Below are 12,334 nucleotides of genomic sequence, written 5' to 3'. Positions count from 1 at the left end.
AATGGATAGACAACCATTTGTAATCTCTCTTATTTTTTTCGTCACTTTTTTGTTTCTTGAGGTTGCCTGTAATAACATTTTGCTCTTCTTATTTTTTATAAATATAACCTGTAGGGGAGTCTCTCCCCTCCTGTTTCATCAAAAAAACAAGAATGCTTAAACCCCAAGTGATACAAATCATTGAAAGTGGAAGCCATAGTAAAAAGAATCCAGAGATAGAATAATTTTAGGGTGTCCAAATGATAACTTGCGATGACCAAAGCATGGATGAACTGACACCCTTCAAAATACAAGGGTGGGATCAATGCTGGGAAGGAGGAGAAGAAACTCAGCAGTACCAGATGATCCAATGCCATGCCGGATTAAACACCGGATGATCCGGTACTGTATCTAGGAGCAGCTAAATAAGCACTAGACCATTACTTAAAGATCAAGTGAAGTGAATGTCGCTATTTAACCGCCAAGCCCACCAAAGGATACCCCCTAGGATTAGTTCGTAGGTGTTGGGGACGCCACGTTCGCCCGTCGCCGAAGGCAGTCAACTGCGAGCAAGGAAGCGGAAGAAATGGCGAAGCGAACTGCGAAGGCGAAGAGGACGCGCCCGAAGGTCCTAGAGCGAAGGGTGGAGAGCGAATGCAGGTCCCGCCCGGAGAGAAGCGAAGAGACGGCGCCCATGGCGAAGGGACGTACGGCGAGGCGGTTCCGAGAGCCTCTTCGACGAGGCAGCGAAGACCTTGATCGCGAAGGGGCGCGAAGAGAGGCAGGCCCACTGTCAGAAATCTGCATGGAGTGTCGTGTCCAGTTGTAATTCCACTACTTTGTGTCGAATGTTGTAACATTACAAGACTACCCTAGGAATATTCCCAGATGCTGGCAGTTAGGGGGTAGTTATGGGATTTTAGCCAGGGAGTAGGTGAGCCATTGGGCTATAAATACCCCCTGTAACTGTGTGAGATATGGAATACAGAGCAATTATGTTGTTGCTTTGATTTTCGTGCTGTTATTGTGCTCATTACTTTTCTCTCGAGGCTTCGCCTTCTACGACCCGAGCTGTTGTGATCCCTTCGTCCCGGAGAGTATCTTACACCAACAGTTTTGACGCCCACCCACAGTTCGTCCTCGACACGACCACATGGCGGCGAAGAAGAAACCAAACCCTGGCGCTTCGGAGGCCAACGCCTCTACCAAAGCCCCGGCTTTGACAGACAACACTATCGTCACGACGAACGGCGACAACAACGAAGACCACGGCGAAGACTTCGAGATCGAAGACCTCGCTGACGGGGACTTCAAGGTCGATCTCCACGACTTCGGCATCTCCGCCGAAGACATCCAAGTCATGAAGAGAATTGGCGCACGCCTATCCGAGCATCTCCGTCAAGCACAGCAAGCTCAGGCCGGCACATCAAATGCGCCGGTGGCAACAAGAACGAAGGGAAAAGGGTAGGAGCTCACTGCCGAAGAGCTAGAGGAGCAAGTCAACAAGTTAAAAGAAGAAGAGCTTCGCTGCAAGGCAATGCGGCAGTCCATTCGAGATCGTCTGGTAATGATGAAGCCCCTTCACCAAGACCCCAGACCCGTGCAACAGGCGCCTCAGCCCCATAGGCTTCGCCAACAACCCATTCTCATTGAAGAAGAATAGTACTCGGATGAAGAGGAAGGCGAGTACATGATGCCACATCAGCTTCGTCCGTAACAGCTTTGCCCGCAACAAGACCTCGCCACGCCTCTCTCTGCAGAGTTTGAAGAGCTCCCGTGGCCTCCACGGTTCAACCCCACTATTCTCTCGCAATTCGATGGAGACTCCGACCCAAAAGATTTCCTCCTCAAGTACGAAGCGGCCATCGAAGCATCAGGCGGCGGCCCGGCATGCAAAGTCAAAGTGTTTGTCCTCTCGCTCAAGGGCCGCGCTCAGCATTGGTACTCCAACCTCTCAGGTGGACACATCCACACGTGGTACCAGCTCCGAAGAGAGCTCACTGCTGCCTTCAGAGCGCCGAAGCCTGAAGAAGTCAACTCATGTGACTTCCACAACCTGAAGCAAGAAGGATCCACACTGCAAGAGTATTTGCACCGTCTCGTCAGGCTTCGCGCAAGGGCACTAGATGTAGCGGAGAAGACCATCATTGATGCCGCAATCGCAAGATTAAGTCTTGGCTCGTGTGGAGAGTACCTCGAGCGCCGCAGGCCGAAGACACTGAACAAGCTCTTCGAGATTATGCAAGAATATTGCATCTTAGACAAAGGAAAGCGCCGGAGAATCGAAGAGATGAATGAGAAGAGATCGCGCAATTGCGACCGACCGAAGCCACATCAGGTTGAACAAGCAAAGACCCCAAAGACCATGAACACGGTCTCCGGTGACGAAGCCCGCGACTCCCGGCCTTAGAACAATAGAGCGAAGAGCGACCAAAGCAACTCCAATCGGGGTCGGAGGGAAAACTCCGGCCAAAGGCAAAAAGTTCCCTACTGCTGCATTCATGGCAGAGACAAAGGTCATTGGACGAGTGAGTGCCCACTCGTCAAGAGAAGAAAGAAGAATTAAACCGAGCCGCGAACACCGAACAACCGCCGAAGCCCGTCAACTATACACACAACAACCAACCGCGAGGCCTGCCACCACAAATTCAGTGACAGCCTCCGCAATAACCTCACTAGACTTCGGCATATCCCACCCTGTCACCATCCTTCCCAACCTTCCACTACAACCCCACATACACCCCACCAGCCCTTCCAGCACCTTCGGCTCCCCAAATCCCGCAAATCCAAACTCCTTCGGTGCCACATCAAGGGTGGCACCCACAACCCCAGCCAAAAGCTTCCACCTACCTCCCTCTATCGCCAAAGCTAGAATCTGGTACGATCACAGAGAGAGCTAATGATCCGGTCGGAGGCACGGTGAATGTCATCAATGTCATCTCCGGTGGATCGAATGAGCTAGTACACAAGACGAGACGTCAGAGGAAAGAATACCTCCGCACCGTCTCGCATGTCTGCGAAGGCAAACATTTCCGCACCCCCTGGTCTCAGACCCAATCACCTTATTTGAAGCCAACCTCAGGCTTCAACACTACCCACACAACGATCCCCTTGTTATCCATGCAAACATTGGCAGAGACTCTGTACACTTTGCGGGAAACGACATAGGTCGGATTCTTGTTGACAACGGCAGCTCCACAGATGTCCTCACTTGGCAATGCTTCGTGAAGATGGGCTTCACAGAGAAGAACCTGCACAAGTCTCAATACCCGCTTATTGGCTTCGGGGGCAAAAGAATCAAAGCCCTCGGCAAAATAGAGTTGAATGTGACCTTTGGCAAAGGCAATACCCAGAGAACAGAGCTCATAACCTTCGACGTGGTAGACATTGCCTACCCATACAATGCCATCTTCGGCGGCAACAGCATCATCAAGTTCGCAGCAGTCATCAACCAAGCTTACTTATGCATGAAAATCCCGACAGACGGAGGAGTCATCACGATCCTCAGCAACCAAGAAGAAGCAAGAAGATGCGAAGACAATGCAGTGTGCGCCATGAAAAATGTGCACACAATCGAAGCCGTTAACAATGATGGGGAAGAAGAGGAAGCGAAGCCACTCAGTTTTGAGCGGCACAACAAAGAAGGGGTTATGCTGGCTAAGCACACCACAAAAGTTTTGCTCTACGAAGATGTTCCTGATCGAACAGTAACAATAGGCAGAGGCCTAGAGGAGGCCGAAGAGTCCAGGTTGATCCAGTTCTTGAGAAATAACCAGGATGTCTTCGCATGGTCATCTTCAGACCTGCGAGGAGTCAGTTGGGAAGTCATGGAGCATGAGCTAAGGGTAGATCCAAAGGTTAAGCCGCGTAAGCAGCGTCTTCGCACAATGTCCGAAGACCGCAAGAAAGCCGCACAAAGCGAAGTTCAGAAGTTACTTGATGGGTGTGTAATCCGCGAAGTGCAGTACCCAGAATGGCTGGCTAATGTAGTTAAGGTCCTGAAGAAGAACGGAAATTGGAGAATGTGCATCGACTTCACCACCCTCAACAAGTTCTACCGGAAGGATGAGTTTCCTTTGCCTCGCATCGACACCTTGGTAGATGCGGCGGCAGGATCGGAGATGTTAAGCATGTTAGATTGCTTTTCCGGCTACCATCAAATCTTCATGATGAAGTCAGATGAGGAGAAGACCAGTTTTACCACTCCCTTCGGCACTTACTACTATGTAAGAATGCCTGAGGGGCTTCGCAATGCAGGTTGCATGTTTAACAGAACCATCGCAGCGGTGCTCGACACCCAGCTGGACATGAATATCTCCACATACGTCGACGATGTTGTCGTGCGAAGCAAAAAATGCGAAGGCCACATCTCAGATCTTCGAGAGACCTCCGCCAACCTTCGCAAGCATGGGCTCAAACTGAACCTAGAAAAGTGTGTCTTCAGGGTCAGAAGGGGAAAACTTCTAGGATGCATGATCACAGAGAGGGACATCGAGGCAAATCCAGTAAAGATCGAAGCCATTAGAAGAATGCAACCACCTTTGACTGAGAAGGAGGTACAAAAATTGATAGGCCGTCTGGCTTCGCTGAACAGATTCATTTCGCGGTCCGCAGAAAAATCACTCCCTTTCTTCAAGGTGCTGAAGGGCACAGAAAATTTTCACTGGGGTACTGAGCAAGACAAAGCCTTCGAAGACCTGAAGAAGTGCTTGGAAAACCTCGCCGTAATGACAAGCCCTACGCCTGGAGTAGAGCTCCTATTATTCATTGCAACTTCAAGCTCCGCGGTAAGCGCGGCATTAGTCGAAGAGAGAATGGTCGAAGGCAGTTTGAAATAGTTACCAATCTACTTCGTATCCGAAGCCCTAAATGGATAGAAGTTGTTGTACTCTAAAATGGAAAAGATGGCCTATGCAGTGGTAATGGTAGCCAGGAAGCTTCGCCATTACTTCCAGAGTTTCAAAATCAAGGTCCCTACATCTTTTCCCCTTCGGGACATGTTTGAGAGCAGAGAGGCCTTAGGAAGAATCGGAAAGTGGGCAACGCAGTTGCCATCGCACACCATTGATTTTGTCCCGCGAAGCGCAATCAAGTCCTAGGTCCTGGCAGACTTCGTTGCTGACTAGACACCGTCAGCACCTTCGCAGATCCCTCCGGTCATTGAAGCAATCTGACAGATAGAATGTAACGGAGACTATTTGTAAGGATCACCGGGGTGTCCAACCCTAGAGGGGCAGGGGTTGAATAGGGTCGCTAATCGCTTTCTATCATAGGGCTCAATCTATTTGCATAAGATAAACCTAACAGTTCCTACACATGCTAGTTATGACTAAGGTTTATCTATGCTACTCTCTACTTACCCCTAAAAGACTTGCAACCTATAGCCAATCCTAATCAAACTAACTAGGAAAGTAAAGGCACGCAAGATAGAGTAAATGCGGAAACGTAATACAGTAAGTAAAGAGGTAAGGGAGAGAATATGCAAACTCTCGTGAAGACACCAAGACACACGATTTAACGTGGTTCGATTAGGACACTAAGTCTCTCCCTATATCCACGGCCACTTGTCCAACACGAACAAGTGTGATGCCGAGTCTCTTTGCTTGATCACCGTCTTGCGTTCGCCACCAAGGCTTCCGGCAAGCAAAGGCTAAGTGGCGCCAAGTCACCAAGACAAGGCCACCGCCACCGTCACTCTCAAAGCGTCACCAATGGCACCGTCTTCACTATTGGAGCTTCTCACCAAGAGGGGTCTCCTTCCCCACACAGTGTCGTTGCCGCTCCATACCAAGTCGGAGGGTCACACAATGAGTACATGGTTGCTTGCCGCAGCAAGACTTTGCTCAAGGGAGCTCTCACAAGAACTAATCCCTATACAAGTGCACAAAGCACTCAAAGCTTCTCACAAGCTAGATATGACACTAAGCTTTGATAGGATGGTTGGAGATGTTAGTTTGCTTGGGCAACACTTCCTTCAACTTTTCTGGTGTCCAACCATATGCAGCAACCGGCCTTGGGGGTATATATAGCCCACACACCCCAAAAGAGCAGTTGGAAAAGCGGCTGACAAAAAGCGCTATCACCGGTTAAACCGATGATCCATTTTGTGTCATCACCGGTTTAACTGGTGAGCACCTTTTTCCAACTAGCCGATATACTTCAACGGCTACCTTAATCAACCGACGTAATCAACCGGTGAATGCATCTTCATCGCCGGTTTAACCGGTGCATGTAACTGTCCCAGAGTTCCCGAAAACCAACTCTCTGGACAACTACACCGACGTAATTGACCAGTGTATCATTGGTTCAACCGATGTATGTATTTCCCTTGGTCTTTTTCTGCCGTTGCACCGACGTATTCAATATCTTCATCGTCGGTTCAACCGACGCAAAACCCTAGCCTCAGCTTCTGGGTTCATTGCACCGGTGAGTACAATTTGCTCATCATCGGTTTAACCAGTGATAGCAAAATGTCTGTCTTGTTTGTTTTGACTTGATTTCTTCACGGTCTCTTCAATTTTTTGTCCTTTGGACCGACCGTCGTAGGGGCGGCCCTTCGGGCCTAGCTACGCCTATCTTCTCTTTGTCATCACTTGAACCTAAAAGCTTGAGAATGGTCATCTTAACAATCATACTAGTCCAAGTGTTGTGTGTGTCATCAATCGCCAAAATATTATATTGAAATATGGCATGAGAGGCCATTTTCGCTACACTATTGCAAGAATGGCTCAGACGCTTCGGTAATCCTCACAACACCTTCGGGAACTCAACTCAAGTATGCAGCAAGGCTGGATTTTCCAAGATGCACAAACAATGTTGCTGAATATGAAGGCTTGCTTCTAGGCCTTCGCAAAGCACGAGTACTTGGGGCGACGAGGTTGTCTATCAAGTCTGACTCCGAACTCATCACCAACCACATCGGCAAAACATATAGAGCACTCAAACCAGAACTAGCGAAGTATCTTGCAGCAGTCTGCAGTATGGAAAAATATTTTTGGGTTTTAGTGTGCGAAGCTTCCCTAGACAACAGAACAAATAGGCAGATGTTTTGGCAAAGGCCACAGCAGAAAATGATCCATTGCCTCCGGATGTGTTTTTCGAAACAATCAGAACCGGCTTAGTAAATTTTGCCGAAGAGCCAGTAAAATTTGTCAACGCAATCTCGAGCGAAGACTGGAGATAGACGATAATGTCTTACCTTCGGGGACACTTTGTTCCGGAGGATGAGAAAGAAGAAAAAAGACTTGCCCTTTGGGCGCGAAGCTATTCAATCGTTAATGACACATTGTATCGAGGGGGCATTTGTGCACCTCTGCTAAAGTGCATCTCGCAAGCCGAAGGCAGGTAGTTATTGCAAGAAATACACACAGGAATGTGCTCTTCGCACATCGGAACAAGGGCTCTGGTGGGAAAAGCTTTCCGTGAAGGGTTTTATTGGCCTTTGGCCGTGGCGGATGCCCACGAAATCATGCGCAATTGCTCAAATTGTCAGAAGCATGCCCATTATAGCAAGTTCCCACCCGAAGAAGTCCATCTCATACCCCCGGTTTGGTCCCTCACACGGTGGGGCATCGATATTGTGGGCCCCCTACCAACAGCTCCAGGCAACTTCAAGTATGCAACAGTCGTTGTAGAGTACTTCTCAAAATGGATCGAAGCCAAGGCACTTTGCGATATCACGGCCGCCACCCTGTAGAAATTTTTCTGGTAGAATATTGTATCCTGATTTGGCGTACCCAAAGAAGTCACAGTAGACAATGGAAAACAATTTGACTGTACCACATTCAGAGAATTCTGTCAACAATTAGGCACCAAGCTGTGCTTCGCCTCAGTGTACCATCCGTAGTCCAATGGGGCAGTAGAAAGAGAAAACGGAATCATCTTCTTCGGAATCAAAAAGAACATCACAGAACAGCCGAAGGGCAAGTGGGTTGATGAGCTACCAAAAGTAATCTGGTCTCGTAACACGACGGAGTCAAGGGCCACAAAATTCACACCCTTCAAGCTCCTCTATGGCAAAGAGGCCATGACACCAGAAGAACTTCGTCATGGGTCTTACATGACCAAAGCACCTGACAAAGACATCAAGCCAACAATCGATACGATCGAAGCTATCAAAACACAAGCGGCAATCAACCTTGGCAGGTACTAGGAGGAAACCCGAAAGTGGCACAACAAGAAGGTGAGACCTCGGAAAATCAAAGAGGGCGATCTCGTCCTTCGCCGTATCCCGAAGATCAAGCAACAAGGAAAAATGTACAACAAATGGGAAGGACCGTTCCTGGTCACTTCGATGGCAAAACCTGAGGCTTGTAGGCTTCACACACTTAAAGAAGTTGAAGAGCCATACTCATGGAACAAACACATGCTTCAGCGCTACTATGTCTAGTCTCCCGCCATTTTTTCCTTTTTGTAATATAAATTGTAATCTTATTTCAGCATTAGCTTGAACAGTGTATTCAAGGGCCCGTACTCTTTTCCTCACAGGAGAAGCCTTCGTGCAATCGCTGTGATTGCCGAAGGTGTGAGTGTCAGACCTGGGGCAGCAGGACTACTTATAGGCATAGAATGTTCTAGAGTAAGGAATAGTTTATGGATGTATCTTACCTCTTTTGTAATTACTCGAATAGGCGTAGAACTAGCTGCAGTATAATGGAAACTACCCGATTGAGATGTAGTAGGATTCCAACTGTACTCGGCTAGGATTTTCCATGTAACCCTGTCCTCCCGGATATATAAGGGCGGGCAGGGACCCCCTCCAAACGATGATCAACACCTAAGGCAATACAAATAATCACACAGGACGTAGGGTATTAAGCAAACTCGCGGCCCAAACCTGTCTAAATCTTTGTGTTCCTTACACCATCGAGTTCGAGAGCAGTCTATCCCTACCTACAAATCTTACTGCTAAGGTGTCACATCCGGTTTTTAAAAGAAAACCGAATGCATAACTATATGTATGCCAGTATCAAGTTTCATGTATATAATGATGTCATAATGGTAGAATGAGCAACAATGTCACATAAAAGAGACTTGCAACGATTAAAAGATCTATCAGAGATACACAACTTCATCTTGAAAACGGCGGCTCCATACTTCACAGGCAATCGACTGGAAGCACGCTGGCCTAGAACTCGTCGAAATCTCCAGAAAAATCCTCAAATCTCTCGTCTGAGCAGCCGTCCGGGTAGTGTAGATGCAAATAAATAAACACAAGCGTGAGCACTTGTCGTACTCAACAAGGAGAGAATAGTATAATAAACATGCAACACTTTATAAGTGGAAAGGCTGATGGGTTTAAGCAGTTAGCATTTTAGTTGGTAAAATTTTATTAAGCAACTTAATTACTAGCAAGTATAAGTGTATACCATCCCATAATTAATGTAAATCATCCCCAACATAAATTAAATGCACAATTAAAGTCCATCTTCCATAGTTTACTCATGTGAGGGTCCAGACCACTCATGGCCGTGAGCACGGCTAACCGGTTAGTTTTACACTCTGCAGAGGTGGCACATCTTTACCCACAAGTTGTGTTTCCCATATTGCATGGATTTGCAAAGCCCTAACACACTTCCTTTGGTGAGTGGCTAGGGATTCACTACGAGGTCTTTACAAAGATTCCCTAGTGCGGACTGCTTGCTAAGTTACATGAACAGCGCAGTGTATAAAGCTCCTTAAGGGTAACGTGTCTTAGCTAAGCCCACAACCCAAATGAGCAGGTCTATACACCAACTACCGACACCCCCCAGCCCTTTTCAGGTAAAGCATAACGCACACTAAGGTTTCTAATTAATTGACCAAGCCAAAGCCATATAGCCTTGTGGTTGCACTATTGTCCTGGGTGGTCGCTCCATGTTCCGATTAATATTTATGGTCTTGTAATTACATCATCATAGTTGAACATAGAGCATAAATAAGTATTCATGTTGTTTAATACCATCCCAGTTAAGCAAACTAAGTAGCATCTACCATCAAAATTAATTAAGTAACCCGGCTTCAAGGCAAGGGTAAAAGAGTCTAGTCATCTTTGGTAGGCACCCATCAAAATTAATGCAAGCAATAAATAAACTGTGTAATTGAAATGCATGTTATATAGGTAAAGCGTGTATGCATCAAGGACACTTGCCTTCCACAGGATCCGGAAGCTGCTTAGAGTTCTTGAAACTCTTCATCTTTAGATCTCTCGAAGTGTGTTCCTTCTACTCGCAACTAGCATCGGCACAAACATATAAGAAGCAAACAAGCACAACTAAGAACACAACACTAAACAAAAGAAAAGCACAGAGAAGCGCACTAAAGGACAAGGCTCGGAGCTACGATCACAAAAAACACTAAAAACGGAGTTACGGTTGAAAAGAAACAACCATCAGAAGATTTGTATTATAACATAAAGAAAACTATAGGCCGGATTTATTTTAATTAAGGAAATCATGTGTAAAAGAATATATCTAATTAGCTCAATTTAATTTATATTTGTAAAGACGTGATCAACTTAGTCATATTTTATTTATCAAGTTTCGGTATAAATTAAAACAGTTAACTATTTAACTAGCAAAAAGATATGAGAGCAACTAGCGTAAAATTTTATGATTCGTGGTTGAAATAAACAAATTATTTAAAAGATACATTTAAGTTGATAGTTAATCATATTAGTATGAATTATGAAAACCGGTGTAGAACTCTAATTAGCTTTTAATTTAAAAAGCTAGTTACAATAGTCATTAATCAAATTAATTCTTAATTTAATTATAAAACTCGAACTACGGAACAACTACACTAATAAATTATAGCTCGTGGTAAACAAAGCTAATGGAATAAGAACGGATCTAAAACTAAAATAAACAAGGTTTGCAGGAGTTCTCACAGAGATGCTACTGAGAAAAGCACGAGTCGGAGCAGATTAGCGGCGGCAGCATCTGGCGACGGAGGGGTGACGAAGACCGGCAAAAGGGGTTTGGCTTGTCGTGGTGATCGTCTTGGTGGCCTCGGATTCGCGAACCGTCCGACAGTCGTGGTGAAACGGGCAACCGATGACCAGCGACGGTGTTTGCTCCGGCGAGCTGCTGCAGCTGCCGCGGCGGCGCTCGGGCAGACGTCGCGGAGTCATCTTTGTCGAGAGGATTGTCGTGGTGCTGTCTATCTTGATGAATCGGGCAACCGCGACAGCCGGGCGCAGCGATCTGCTGTGCAACGCGAGGATGGAGGCGCCAGGTCAGCTGGGGGACGCGGGGCACAAGGGGATGCGACACCTAGGGGCGGCGGCGCTGGACGGTGTAGATCAGCAGGGGCAACGCGCAGGCAGCGTCCAGCTATAAGGGAGCGATCAGGGAGGGGCGGCGCTAGCAGCAAAGGGTGCGTGCGGCGTTGGCTTCCTGACTTCCTGCGCCAAGAGCCCAAAACGTGAGTGGCCTCACGGGCTAAGAGCGGGGCCATGGAACATGACCAGCCAAGAAAAGGGAAAACAAGAGTGGGCCAACATAGAGAAAATAAAGAATTTGGGAAGAAGAAGGAAAAGGTGAAAAAGAGAGAAAAAAAATGGAGAAGAAGAGAAATTTAACCTCAAAATTTTGAGATAAAATCTGAGATATAGGATGGGGATCAAAAGTTCAATTAAGATCGTTGAACCTCATGAAAAAGATTGTACAACTTTTCCATTAGTTAGATTTAGCTCAAGGGAATAAGAATAATTGACAGAAAAATACGGAAAATTCTCGAAATATTCAGAAGATGGATAAATATATTCGAAAAAAATATTTATAACCCAAAATTAAAATTTTGGGGTGCCACATAAGGATATCCCTGAGCAGGCTTGGCGGTAAACACCGACAGCTGGCGCGCCAGGTAGGGGATTCGGCGAGTTCATCGTCGAATTCGATGGCCGGATCAAGAGACGCCAACAACGTGCCCGAGGGCACAACCCTCGTTTTCGGTTCCTGTGCATGCACGGCTGACGGATCGGGCGGCTTCTCCAGCCACCTTGTCATGCCCAACTCACCTAAACCGAAAACTACCACCCAATTCGCCGACATCCGCGAGTCTGCGGATATCGACGAAAAAGGAGTTCTTCTCGAACTCAACTCGGATAATGCATAGAACGTGTCAACTCCAACCCGAACTCTTGGGTCAGTCAAGTTTGACACAAACTCTGGCTCTGAAAGCCTCACTTTTCCGAAACCCTCGGAAAATACTTGACTTTTCTCAAGTCGATCAAACATCCCAAGATCATCAACTCAGAACTACTTGATGGGGTATATCGAGTTTCATGATCAATATAGGGCTGCATCAAACTTGCAGAATCCACCATTTACTCATCTACATCACAGCAGAACCCGGTAGTATTTAACCCACTAAA

This window comes from Panicum virgatum, chromosome 7N (genome assembly GCF_016808335.1).
Source record: "Panicum virgatum strain AP13 chromosome 7N, P.virgatum_v5, whole genome shotgun sequence".
Taxonomy (NCBI): domain Eukaryota; kingdom Viridiplantae; phylum Streptophyta; class Magnoliopsida; order Poales; family Poaceae; genus Panicum; species Panicum virgatum.
This window is presented reverse-complemented; position numbering follows the sequence as displayed.